The sequence below is a fragment of the Zootoca vivipara genome, chromosome 12, assembly GCF_963506605.1.
Source record: "Zootoca vivipara chromosome 12, rZooViv1.1, whole genome shotgun sequence".
Taxonomy (NCBI): Eukaryota; Metazoa; Chordata; class Lepidosauria; order Squamata; family Lacertidae; genus Zootoca; species Zootoca vivipara.
The window spans coordinates 3683158-3697668 of NC_083287.1; positions in this window are offsets into that span (position 1 = coordinate 3683158).

The following is a 14511-nucleotide window of genomic DNA, read 5'->3' on the forward strand; positions in this document are numbered from 1 at the left end:
TAATCCATTTACAGTATTTCCCGCCTTATCCCCTGACAGAGTCTCAAGATACATACAGGGGGGGGGGGAATATGAACTTAGGAAAACATAAAAAAGACAATTAAACATTAATAGAACTAAAACACCCACCCCACACACTATATATAAGTGGATAAATAGATCTATTAAAAACACAGATAATTACAGTATCCATAAAAGCAGAATGTCACCAGCCCCCTCATTAAAAGCAGTCAGTTCCCAATGGGCTGTTGGAACAAGGAAGTCTTTACCTGCCAGAGGAATGAAAGCAAGGAGGGAGCCAGCCTGGCTTCTCAAGGCAAGGAGTTCCAAAGTTGCCTGGGAGCAGCCACCACCAAGAAGGCCCTCCTGTTAGGGTGACACTACATCAAAAAAGAGGAGAGGAAATTTAATAAAGGTGTGCAGAGCATGATTGGCATTTAGCGGAACCCTGGCTGGAACCCAGAAAAGGAGCTTGCTCCATTGACTTGACAAAAAAATTGTTATGCTATGTCTCTATTATCTTGTCTCCAACTGCAAATAATTGCAACCTGAAAGACAAAACAAAAAAGCAGCCCCCACAAGACTTCTATTCATGAAGAACTGGTGTTAGTGCTATTTTCAATTAGGGCCAGAAAAAACTGTAGACAAGTCCCCAACCAACAATGATGCTGTATATGCTGATCTGAGTTCCTTGGACCCATGGGTGGCTGCTAATCTGTGTCATGGGTGCTGCATGTGTTGATGGACTTTGTGGACAGTCTTGAGGTCAGGCTTGGCTATGGCAAGGCCTCCAGCTTGCTTCTTCCTGCTCCTCAGCTTGAGAACCAACTCCTTTGCTTTGGAGAAGGGGTAGGCAACCTGAGGCCCGTGGGCCGGATCCGGCCCAATCACCTCAATCCACCCCACGGACGGTCTGGGAATCAGTGTGTTTTTACATGAGTAGAATGTGTCATTTTGTTTAAAACTAGCTGGCCTGGGCACACGTTGCTGTGCCTGACTCAGGGTCCTTGTTTCCAAAGAAAGGGGGAGGATGTGTCCCTTTGTGGTTTTTTCCTCCCCCCCCCTCCCGTTATTGTGTCTCATCCCTGTGATTCTTCCCGTCCTGTCAGGAGATTCATTCCCCATCTGCAGTCATAGGTTTATTGTATATCATATGACTGTATGTGTTTTCATTCCACAGAGTGGAAGTGACTAAGTGTTTGTCTTACTGTGTTCCTAAGTGGAACTGTTGTTCCTTTGCTCTTTCTCTTTGCTGTCTGTGAAGCTAGAGAGAGGGAGCCATGATGAAGAGCTCCGTGTGTGTTTATATGTAAAAAAAGTAGATTAGCCAAGATGCTGTGCTACTGAGTTCTGTTACTCTATTGCGCAACCTCTGCGGATCCCTAAAATGTGCTGCTGTCTTCTGGCACCAGTCGCTGTGATGTTTGGGCTGGAGAATGCTTATGAAGCTCCCGAACAATCGCCCAGGAGGGGGAGAATATGCCAGCCAGGCACATGTCTCTGCCAGGGTCCTACTCGTAAGTAGGCCTTTTCCTGACAGAGGTATCCCGTCCCCCCACCCCCAGGTCATCCCCATGACTTCCCCCCACCCTGGCTCAACCCATGACCTATTCGGGCCCCTCCTCTCCCCACCCACCACTCAGGGCTCCACTCGGCCTAGTCTGTAAAGTAGAACCGAGGCCTAGTCTGTAGGCTGTAAAGTAGAACCGAGGCCTAGTCTGTAGGCCTTGGCTTGGCCTAGTATGTAAATGCGAGCCGAGGCCTCGGCCCTGTATCTTTATTCCTTGGCCCCCACCCTTGGAAAAGGAACTGTCAGCTTCTGGGTTCTATTTCCCAGCATGCACTTTGGGGTGAGTTCTGAAGCACGGGGTTTGGGGTTTTTTACGTGGCCCAGGTGTGACACCTGTGTACGGAAAGTGTCTTAGGTTACTCTCTTATTCGCATGTGGCGTTGTGTCCAAATTTCAACGCTATCGGTCAAGCGGTTTCGTTGAACATTAGAGAGGAACGGACATGCCCAGTTTACATTTATATATATATAGATGCATCTCTGGGTTATTTGTGGGGCCTGCCTGGTGTTTTTACATGAGTAGAATGTGTGCTTTTATTTAAAATGTATCTCTGGGTTATTTGTGGGGCATAGGAATTCATTCATTCCCCCCAAAAATATATATATAGTCCCCCCCCCGAGGTCTGAGGGACGGTGGACCGGCCCATGGCTGAAAAAGGTTGCTGACCCCTGCTCTGGAAGACATTGGTGGGAGCTCCTGCCTGAGGTGGATGGAAGTCAATAATACAGTAAACCCATGATTTATGCAGGGGTTATGTTCTGCAGATCGCGCCAAAGCCAAAATTGTGTCTAGTCAAAACCCATTGGGCTCAATGGTAAGTGGGGTTGCCAAAGTGATTTTTCCTGGAACCCCACCCCTTTAAATTTTATTTTTATTTTTGGCCAGTCACATAAAGCCAAATGCACATATCGTACCAGTAAGTTAAATGTGTGTAAGTTGTGAGCTTACTTAATGTATGTAAACGTGAATAGCATAGCAACTACCCAACTTCAACATACATACCCATGTTTACTGAGAGCAAAGTGTCAGTTGTGCACAAGGTTGTAGCCGTAATGTGTTTAGTTTAGTGGGGACATGTAGGAAATTCTAAGCAGCCAATACTGGTTAGAGTGCAGCAACAGGATCCAACAGGCCAGGGTTCAAATCCCCACTCAACCACAAAGCTCACTTAATGACCTTGGGCTGGTCATTGTCTGACAGACTACCTCAACAGTTGTGAGGATAATATGGAATGGGGTGGGAGAGAAACCATGGGTGTCACTGTGAGTTTGGCTCTTCTTTGCAAGCAGAATTTTACCTGCTTGGAAGCCAGTTGGTAGAGGATTCCTGTGATGCAGCGAGGGACACTAATCTTCCTCCTTGCATCTGTGGATTGCTTATAATTTAGAGGAATACTGAATTGTTCATATTCAAATAGTGTTGGCAGATATGTGGACTAACTGCATTCGCCTCCTGCAGTTGTAGACTGATGTTTTTGAATGCATTATCCTCAGTGATACATACAGTACTTGGCTTTCAAGCAGTACAGAAAGCTGTGGAGTGGAGGACAATGGCCTCTAGTGTTTTGCTGTGGAGAATGTCCTTTCTGATTTACGTTCTGTATGCACTGAAGTGACAGCCTGATTTTTGTGTCAGCCTTGAGAGACTGTGCAATTTGCAAAGTATAAAGCTCTGTCACTTTAAGGTACAAAGCATGGGTAGTACCTGGCGTTTCAGGGACAAATTCTGAATTAGCCTTTGTTGAACCTCTAGTATTGCAGATTGGCTGATTTACATAATTTGTCACAGAGGAGGAAATCCCCTTCCTGACTCAAATTGCAACAAACCATATTACATCTGAAGTGCAAGACTGATTTAATCTACAGTCTTTTCTCAAAGCACATGTTTAATTCCCATTTAAATCAATAGATTTCAACTGGTGGTTTGGTTTGATTACTAATGCCCCACAATGGAAAATACAACATTCAGTTCTAAAATATCATCATCATCATCATCATCATCAATAAGTCATTTACTGAAAACATCCAGCAGACTAACCTCATCAGGCCCCCAAGTAAAAAAATTATGGCTGCTAATACCCTAATAGTTTTGGCAGTTACAGGTAGGTAGCCGTGTTGGTCTGAGTCGAAGCAAAATAAAACAATTCCTTCAGTAGCACCTTAAAGACCAACTAAGTTTTTATTTTGGTATGAGCTTGCACACGAAAGCTCATACCAAAATAAAAACTTAGTTGGTCTTTAAGGTGCTACTGAAGGAATTTTTTTAGTTTTGGCAGTAACAGCCATAAAGAGGGGAAAACATAAAGTAGGCACAGCCTTAATTTCCACCCAGTTCAGCATGCTGATAGGGATGCTAATTGCTTCCTCTCTGTCATCAGATTGGCCATTTGATTAATGGAAAAGGGGCAATAACCTGACCTACATAGATCTGTTAAGGGGAGAGAAGATGTGTGTCCTGGGTATATGTATGCAAGAGTGTGGGGTACGCACACCCCACACTGCCCCAGGGAGTTGGCAAAGTTGAATGCAGCCCTCATGTCAAAAATGTTAGACTTTCCTGCTTTAGGTAATGTAAAACCTGCTTTAAAGCATGAGATTCTATCAAACAAGAGGGCATAGAACAGGCCCCTTCACAAAGCAAGTCACAGAAGATAAACTGTTAATAACCACACCATCTGATGCCATAACAAAGAGATTTTTTATTGACATTCCTTTACAGTGATATGATTGAATAGAAAGCGAAGCCTGAGTATCATGTGACATTTTCCTGTCAATATAAGCAAAATCAGCCCAGTAATGAGGACCTTTCCTGCCATTGACTTGTATGAAGTCTTTAATGAAACCATAATAGACACTTGGTTTTAGGTAAATTGGAAGCTGCAGGGAATTCAGCTAATGTTTCAATATTGACTATAGCTAGTATCTACTATCTACAGACACCTGTTGACTTGATCAAAGGAACTATGGTGTACTATGGAGAAAATAATACAACCTTTTGGGACATAACAATTTGAAATGCTATCCCAGATTTGTGGAATATTGCAGTCAATTTTTTAAGCACTGAGGTACAGCAAGAGGAATAATTGTAAAAAGCACCATCTTTAACGTAGAAAGATTTTGTTGGTATATGTATGACTGAACAGGTTCTATTTCCACTGGGAATTCGTTCCTGATATGTGTTTGTTGAAATGAATGGCAGTAGTCCTGTTGACTTCAAAAAGCCTAGGATTTAATTTAGGGCAGATATAGTTCACTGAAAAATGAATAATAGAATTCTAAAGCCATGCTTGTCATCCAGGAACTCTCTTAACTGAAATGCCTTCCAACAACCAGATTTATGTGATTGTGGAAAGAATCCCACTGTTTTCAGTAAATTTAGTGCCAGTTAAGTGTGTCCATGGCTTAAGATTATGATCTTAACATATATGCTTTTAATTTATCCAAATTAATATGTGGGAATTTCAGATTAATGCATTTAGGATTAAACAACAAGTCTCAATCTGTAGCAATGCCAAGCTTTTGTTGTGATGAGACCTGTAGAAAAGAAAAGAATCAACCTGGTTGTGAACTCCAAATTTTCTATGCATTACTAAAACTTCATTGGCACTTGAATGAAGTTGGGATGCCGATTCCCCGCCCCCAGCCGATGAATTAATGCAGAAACTATGACCGTGCAGTGGGAAACTAGGTAAAATCCACTTTGTGGAATCATCACACCAAAGCAAACTTGAAGATGGCCAAATATAAACAATAATTGTTTTAGTAACATGAAATTACAGTATAGTTAAAATAAATTCAGACAGTAATGTGGGGAAATGAAGCTAGTGTTTACAACAAAGGAAAATGAATCTTATCAATTGTACTAAGGACAGCAGGGTTTGAGTTTGTGTAGCAAGCAGAACCTGGACTGCTATATAAATTGGCATTTGTTTTAATTAGTCTGGTGTCTGCTTTGAGACTTGAAAGGGCTTGGACCAAATAGTCTATTGAATGGCATAACAAGGTATGAATTTCACCTTCATGTGACAATATTTGCATGTACCTGATTGATGTGGAAACCACTTTCCCATATTGCCCACTCCCATGGTAGGTCAAGACTCATGAGACTGGTTCCACCCATGTGGTTACTTCATTAAGGCACACACACACACACACCCCGGCGAGAATGAGACAAGTGTCACAGGGGAGCAACTTACATGCTGCTATGCATGGGTCCCAGAATGATATACCTGCACTTTTCAATGCAATCTCTCCAGATTGTAATAAAACGTTTCCTAGGTCCACAAATATATTTTTATCACCTGCAAAATGGTATCTTAAAGATTGCCCTCCTCTTTTTCTTAACATTAATTAATTTTCCTCCCCAAGCTAATTTCTCAGGTTTTCTCCTCTGCTGTTTAGTCTCCCTGCATAGGAGAGCCTGCCCAATGGAATGTTGACTTGGGGAAAAATCCAACTCCTGGGGGCCAAAGGATCTTTGCCCCCTGATAAAATATTTGAGGGGGTAGCCCCCCCAGGGTGATGGGCATTGCCATTCAAATGGTGTGCATGCACCATGTCAAGTGATTGATTATGCGGGGTGGGGCTTACCTGCCTCCCCCAATATTTTATTCAAGTTGGCACCTCTGATCCAATGCAATTGTATAAAAAGAAATAGATGGTGATAAATTGGACAGGTAAGTAGTTTTTAGTACTGTAATGAGTTGACAAAAGCCCATACTGTGGAAAAGATAAAAAATGGATTTGTTTAGATGTCATTAAAAATAAAAGGTATGAAGAAGAAAGCTTCCTGTCTGGATTATTTACAGCACTGCTTTTGCCCTGAGACTTAGAGAACAAAATCTGCAATGTGTTTTCCTAGAAAGGAACAGACAAACATTCTGGGGGCCAAATCCAAAGCTACCTATATCCTATTTCAGTTCTCAGAATATATCTGGCATTGGAACATTATGAGCATCTTGCTCTTGTTTCGGATGCCTTCATTGCATATACAAATCTTTCACCACTCTACAAAAAATAGTTTACTTTTTAATAAAATATAGTTTTTAAATAGTTTTAAAAATCCTAACTATACAGCATTATAAATAAAGGATGTTGTTTTAATTCTTGGTACTGTATATAGTACTGTTATATTTGGCCCGCCTCAAACTAACCAGTCAGATGATTGTGCCTTGTCTAGTTAAGTTCCATTCCATTTCTTGAAAAAGATACATATGACTCTGTAGTGACATTGGCTGTAATTTTAAATACATGTACACATGCCTAAGATACAATGATTTTCCTAAGATTTTGTGCACAGGGGATTGCAGAGGCTGTATACTGAACAACTGGTTTAGGTTAATATTTCAGGAGCCTCCATTTGTTTTAGAGAGGTTTGCTTGCAAAGAAGCTCCATTGAAATGAGTGGAAATTGCATTCCAAGTTCTGTTTGGTAGCTTGCTTCAACACTCATCTATTTAGAGGCTTCCTACAGCAATTATGGAGTTGGATCCTGACTTAGTTGTAGATAGCATAGGCCAATTGAAATAAATGGGGTTTGTTAGAGGTGACTACTTTAAGTACCTGTATCATTATTTCTAATGAGTCTTTTCTAAGCATGGCTAAGCCTGTTGTTGTCGTTTAGTCGTGTCCGACTCTTTGTGACCCCATGGACCATAGCACGCCAGGCACTCCTGTATCCAACCAATAATGTATGCGGTACAGTGGGTGCTTGTAAAATGTATATTAAATGCAGTTGATATGGACATGAAAAATGTAATGATGTCAACTGATTCCAAATTAATTGGTTTTACTGAAACTGGCATTTCAATCTAAAATGCTAGATTGGATTATTTAATGTAAGGTAAGATTTCACCTTGGGGAAGAGTAAAGTGGCTGCAGTTTCAGCAGCAGCAGCAGCAGGATGCTGCTCATTCACCTTTAAACCATAGTTTAGTTTAACAATGGTTTAAAGTTTCATGTGAATAAGGCCAGAATATGGTAGTGATGAATGAACAAACCTTTATCAGGTGTTTGCCTAATAAAGGATTCATCAGACAAACACAGATTGGTTTAGGTTAGTTTTCATATCAGCTAAAATAGCCAGCATTCACCAGGCCACCTACTTCCCAGCTCAACACCCAAACCAAGAATGAATATCTGTTCTTCATATACTTACTTGTTCCCAGGTCCCATGGCTTTTGTTTTGTCCATTTTTTCCTCTTTGAAGAGTGTAAATGTTCCCAAAAAGAACATACATGAACTAACCACAGTTAAGCACAAATGAGAGATGTACAAATGTCCTTAAATTTATCTTACCCAAACCTAAAAGTTATTAACTTTGGATTCTAAATTGCCCATACTTTTTTTTAAAGGTCAATTATTTGTGGTTTACCTTAAAAGTTCTATTTTCCTGATTTGGGTGGGGAACCATTCTGGGAATGTTTCCTGTCTGAACAACCTTCTTGAAGTGACTACCACACCACTCCGCTAAATATTGGCGTACCAGTACTGTGTCACTCCATTTTTTTAATTTTTGGAATTTGTTGGGTATATGCATCAGTTACATAACCAGAGGATCACATCTAGGATAAGTGAGGGAGCACAACTTGAGTTCTTGAGTTCAGGAGCCTCAACTATTCACATACTTATCCCATTATCCTTACCACACTTATAAGTTAAGGGCAGTGACCGTATTAGCATTTCTTCCACAGTGAGAGAAAAGGACAGCATACAAGCACAATACTTGTACCTCACCCTGGCCTAGGGCAAATGAAGAAAAGGATCGGTCCCTTTTCAGAGACAGCATATAACTAAACACCATTTCTTACGATCTCTTTGTTGCTGTGATCACATACATGCTTAACAACTTACACTGTCTTGATTTTTTAAAAAGACTGCATAGAAATAGGGACTAATCTTGATGGAGTCAAAATACACATGCAGCCCAATCCTAAACATGCTTACTCAAAAGTAAGTTCCACTGAGTTCACTGGACATTACTCCCATGTAATTGCATGCAGGATTCCAGCCTTATTCTCAGATCTGGCTCAGCTAAAAAAAAGGCCGATTTCCCACCCCAGCCCCTTACTTTCAGCAGTACCCATCAAAGTATGCATGTTCCAACATGTTTTACGGTCTTGATTTTGGCAATGGAAGGCAGAGTTATCAAAGTTAAGCCATGAATTTTTCCATCTGGTTACAAAAGAGACCAAACTTTACAATTCACTAATAACTAATGTGCCTGGTAGACAAATGGTTCTTGCAGCAATGCAGACAATACTGTCATGCATATTGCCTCAGCACCATCATTCTCTGCAGCTTCACAAATAACTGAACTAGTGTAGAACCAATTCTGCTATTATGGAGGATTTGAGATCAGAGAGAAATGAAACAAAAACCACAGTTCTGTGTCAATCAATATGCCTCAAATAAGTAATTGCTTCCATTACAGAGTGAAAGATTGTCTACATTTCTTTTCTGTAAGGAAGTATTTAAACATCAAAAAACTCCTGCTTGGAGTGCAGCGACTGAGGAAGGAGCAGAAGGTGAGCTGAGCTTGGGAGACACTCTGTAGGTTTTGTGGCTTTGTCTTTTGGGGCTGTGTGTGAGTAAGTTTGTGTGCTTATCTGTTTTCTTACTTGTTTGTGTGCCTGTGCTGGTTTTCTAGGGCTGCTTGTTTGTTTCTGGCTGTGACCTTTCACCTAGAAGTGTGAGTCAGGAAGTTCAGGTGATTAGCTGTGGGCGGAGCTAGTCAGAGCTTGGAGTGCAGCGACTGAGGAAGGAGCAGAAGGTGAGCTGAGCTTGGGAGACACTCTGTAGGTTTTGTGGCTTTGTCTTTTGGGGCTGTGTGTGAGTAAGTTTGTGTGCTTATCTGTTTTCTTACTTGTTTGTGTGCTTGTGCTGGTTTTCTAGGGCTGCTGCCTCTTGGATTTGGGTGACTGTTCAGGCTTGTGTGGGTGTTTGTTTCTGGCTGTGACCTTGTTTGTTTCTGGCTGTGACCTTTCACCTAGAAGTGTGAGTCAGGAAGTTCAGGTGATTAGCTGTGGGCGGAGCTAGTCAGAGCTTGGAGTGCAGCGACTGAGGAAGGAGCAGAAGGTGAGCTGAGCTTGGGAGACACTCTGTAGGTTTTGTGGCTTTGTCTTTTGGGGCTGTGTGTGAGTAAGTTTGTGTGCTTATCTGTTTTCTTACTTGTTTGTGTGCCTGTGCTGGTTTTCTAGGGCTGCTGCCTCTTGGATTTGGGTGACTGTTCAGGCTTGTGTGGGTGTTTGTTTCTGGCTGTGACCTTGTTTGTTTCTGGCTGTGACCTTTCACCTAGAAGTGTGAGTCAGGAAGTTCAGGTGATTAGCTGTGGGCGGAGCTAGTCAGAGCTTGGAGTGCAGCGGCCTAGCGGCGCGCGTAGTTTGAACCATCTTTTTGATCTAGGGCAGCAAGTCTCACACGTTTGTTAGGGGGGGCCTAGGCCTCTTCCTCTTTCCCGTTTGACCTCAAGGTTTTCAAGATGGAGGTGGAGGGAACAAGCATTGTCACCTGCAATTCCTGTGCAATGTTTGTTTTCTTGCCAAAAGATGTGGGTAGCTACACCTGCAACAATTGCAAGTTGGTTGCCCTACTAGAAAACAAGGTTGCCCTTCTGGAAGAGAAGGTGCAGCAGCTTCAGGGGCGTGTATCTACGCTCCAGAGAATTAAAGAGCTGGAGCTTTTCTTGGATGCAGCAGAGCACACTGTCTGCACCAAGGATGAGACAGGGGATCTCCCTGAGGAGGAGGTCAGTTCCCCAACACAGCAGCCAGATGTATGGAGGAACGTGACTCATAGAAGTAGAAGGCCCAGGGATCGCTCTGAGTGCTTAGAATTACACAACCGTTTTGAAGTGCTCATGGAAGACGAGAAACAGACTCCACCTGAGGATCTCTCCCTCATCACAGTTGATGAGGAATATGAAGACGAGCAACCAAGTCAGTCCTCTGGGAATATGCAGGTAACCTTGGAAGGGACAGCACATGGAAGAATCCCAACCAAGCCTATGAAGAGGCGAGTAGTGGTGATTGGGGATTCCATACTGAGGGGTACAGAAGCAGTAATCTGTGGGCCTGACAAGATGTCTCGAGAGGTGTGCTGTCTACCTGGGGCCAAGATCGAAGATGTAACAGAACGGCTGCAAGGAATCATAAAACCCACCGACAAATACCCCTTCCTTTTGGTGCATGTGGGAACCAATGACACTGCAAGCCATAGCTTACAGAAGATCAAAAATGATTATGAGGCTCTGGGCAGGAAGTTGAAGCAATTAGATGCACAAATTGTCATCTCTTCTGTCCTCCCAGTTGAACGACATGGCCCAGGGAGAGAGGGAAAAATAGGGGAAGTGAACAACTGGCTTCGCAAATGGTGCAAACAGGAACGGTTTGGATTCCTAGATCACGGTCTGCAGTTTCTTGAAGATGGACTTCTGGCAAGTGATGGACTGCACCTCACAAAAGTTGGGAGGAATGTTTTTGCCACGAAACTCAAAAACCTCATCAGGAGGGCTTTAAACTGACTTATGTGGGGGAGGGAGACAGTGGTCCTGAAGGTAGGAGTCTATCAAATGCTGAAGATGATCATCCGAATGTCAAGGACCAAATGGAGCAAGCAGCATGCAGACCTAGTGGTGGGACGAAAATATCCTTAAATAAGAGACATGGGGGAATGATCAACGGTCTTCAATGTCTGTATACTAATGCACAGAGCATGGGAAATAAACAAGATGAACTTGAGCTCTTGGTACAGCAAACTAAATATGACATAATAGGCATCACTGAAACCTGGTGGGATGAGTCTCATGACTGGAATGTAGTAATAGAGGGATACAATCTATTTAAGAGAAATAGACCAAACAGGAAAGGAGGAGGAGTAGCTTTATATGTTAGGGATATGTATACCTGTGAAGAGATCCAGGATTTAAAACTTCAAAGCCAAATTGAGAGTATCTGGGTCAAAATTAAGGGAGAGAAAAACAACAGTGATCTCATTGTGGGAGTTTACTATAGATCCCCAAGCCAAACTGAGGACACAGATGATGCCTTCCTGGAACAGATGGCCAAGCATTCCAAAGGAAGTGAGATAGTAGTAATGGGGGATTTCAACTATCCTGATATTTGTTGGATGTCAAACTCAGCCAAGAGCATAAGGTCGAACAGATTCCTCACTGGCCTTGCAGACAACTTCATTGTCCAGAAAGTGGGAGAAGCAACAAGAGGATCAGCCATTTTAGATCTGGTCCTAACCAATAGTGATGACTTGGTTAGTGGGGTAGAAGTGGCAGGATCATTAGGTGGGAGTGACCATGCTCTTCTGGAGTTTATTATCCAGCGGAAAGGAGCAACCAAGCATACTAAGGTCCAAATTCTAGACTTTAAGAAAGCCGACTTCAGAAAACTTAGGGAAACGCTGGGTGAAATCCCATGGACAGTAATACTAAAAGGGAAGGGAGTTCACGATGGTTGGGAGTTTGTTAAAAGGGAGATATTAAAAGCACAACTTCAGGCAATACCAATGAGACGGAAACATGGAAGGTGCCTAAAGAAGCCAGGCTGGCTATCTAAAGAACTTTTGACTGAGTTAAGATTTAAAAGGGATATGTACAAAAAATGGAAAAGGGGGGAAATCTCCAGAGAGGAATTCAAACATATAGCCAACACGTGTAGAGACAAAGTCAGAAAAGCTAAAGCACAGAATGAACTCAGGCTCGCCAGAGAGGTTAAAAGCAACAAAAAGGGCTTTTATGGGTATGTCCGTAGCAAAAGGAAAAACAAGGAAACAGTGGGGTCACTCAGAGGAGAAGATGGTGAAATGCAAACAGGGGACAGAGAAAGGGCAGAACTCCTCAATGCCTTCTTTGCCTCAGTCTTCTCCAAGAAAGAAAAAAACGCCCGACCTGAAGAATATGGAGCAGATGATTCAGCAGGGGAAACACAGCCCAGAATAAGTAAGGAGGTAGTACAAGAATACTTGGCTAGTTTAGATGTATTCAAGTCTCCAGGGCCAGATGAACTACATCCAAGAGTATTAAAAGAACTGGCAGAGGTGATTTCAGAACCACTGGCAATAATCTTTGAAAATTCCTGGAGAACAGGCGAAGTTCCAGCAGACTGGAGGAGGGCAAATGTTGTCCCTATTTTCAAAAAGGGGAAAAGAGAGGACCCAAACAATTACCGCCCAGTCAGCCTGACATCAATACCAGGAAAGATTCTAGAGCAGATCATTAAGCAAACGGTCTGTGAGCACCTAGAAAGAAACTCTGTGATCACTAAAAGTCAGCATGGGTTCCTGAAAAATAAGTCATGTCAGACTAATCTGATCTCATTTTTTGACAGAATTACAAGCCTGGTAGATGAAGGGAACGCTGTGGATGTAGCCTATCTTGATTTCAGCAAGGCCTTTGACAAAGTGCCCCATGGTATTCTTGTAAAGAAGCTGGTAAAATGTGGGCTAGACAATGCTACCATTCAGTGGATTTGTAGCTGGCTTACTGACCGAACCCAAAGGGTGCTCATCAATGGCTCCTCCTCATCCTGGAGAGTAGTGACTAGTGGGGTGCCACAGGGTTCTGTCTTGGGCCCAGTCTTGTTCAACATCTTTATCAATGACTTGGATGATGGGCTTGAGGGAATCCTGAGCAAGTTTGCAGATGACACCAAATTGGGAGGGGTGGCTAACACCCCAGAGGACAGGATCACACTTCAGAATGACCTTAACAGATTTTGACAACTGGGCCAAAGCAAACAAGATGAATTTTAACAAGGAGAAATGTAAAGTACTACACTTGGGCAGACAAAATGAAAGGCACAAATACAGGATGGGAGACACCTGGCTTGAGAGCAGTACATGTGAAAAGGATCTAGGAGTCTTGGTTGACCACAAACTTGACATGAGTCAGCAGTGTGATGCAGCAGCTAAAAAAGCCAATGCAATTCTGGGCTGCATCAATAGGAGTATAGCATCTAGATCAAGGGAAGTAATAGTACCACTGTATTCTGCTCTGGTCAGACCTCACCTGGAGTATTGTGTCCAGTTCTGGGCACCACAGTTCAAGAAGGATACTGATAAGCTGGAACGTGTCCAGAAGAGGGCAACCAAAATGGTCAAAGGCCTGGAAACGATGCCTTATGAGGAACGGCTTAGGGAGCTGGGTATGTTTAGCCTGGAGAAGAGAAGGTTAAGGGGTGATATGATAACCATGTTCAAATATATAAAAGGATGTCATATAGAGGAGGGAGAACGGTTGTTTTCTGCTGCTCCAGAGAAGCGGACACGGAGCAACGGATTCAAACTACAAGAAAGAAAATTCCACCTAAACATTAGGAAGAACTTCCTGACAGTAAGAGCTGTTCGGCAGTGGAATTTGCTGCCAAGGAGTGTGGTGGAGTCTCCTTCTTTGGAGGTCTTTAAGCAGAGGCTTGACAGCCATCTGTCAGGAATGCTTTGATGGTGTTTCCTGCTTGGCAGGGGGTTGGACTGGATGGCCCTTGTGGTCTCTTCCAACTCTATGATTCTATGATTCTATGATTCTATGATTCTAATTAGCAGAACCAGAAAATATTAGGAAGAAAGAGGGTTATTCTTCTTGTTACTTTTGCTATGTATATTAATTAGGTAAGGTGATGTTGTCTATTATGCTATATAATAAAATATCCTTCTTGGGTGCTTCGTGGGTGTTGTCATTACATTACTTCCCATCAGTGCCTCTGCAGTGCAAGTTCCTTCCAGTTCTGGCAATCAACAATTGTCAACAATCACTCTGCTTTGCACTACAGGTTTGTTTTGTTGTGAATGTCTTATCTACACCATAGGTCTAGCCCAGCTCCAGCTGATGTAGTTGATTTGGGTTATGAGTTCTTGTATTTTAAAAAAATGAACAGTTTTGCTCATAAGTGCTATCTCACCTTTGTGTGATATTTACAAGAAAATCAAAGATGAATG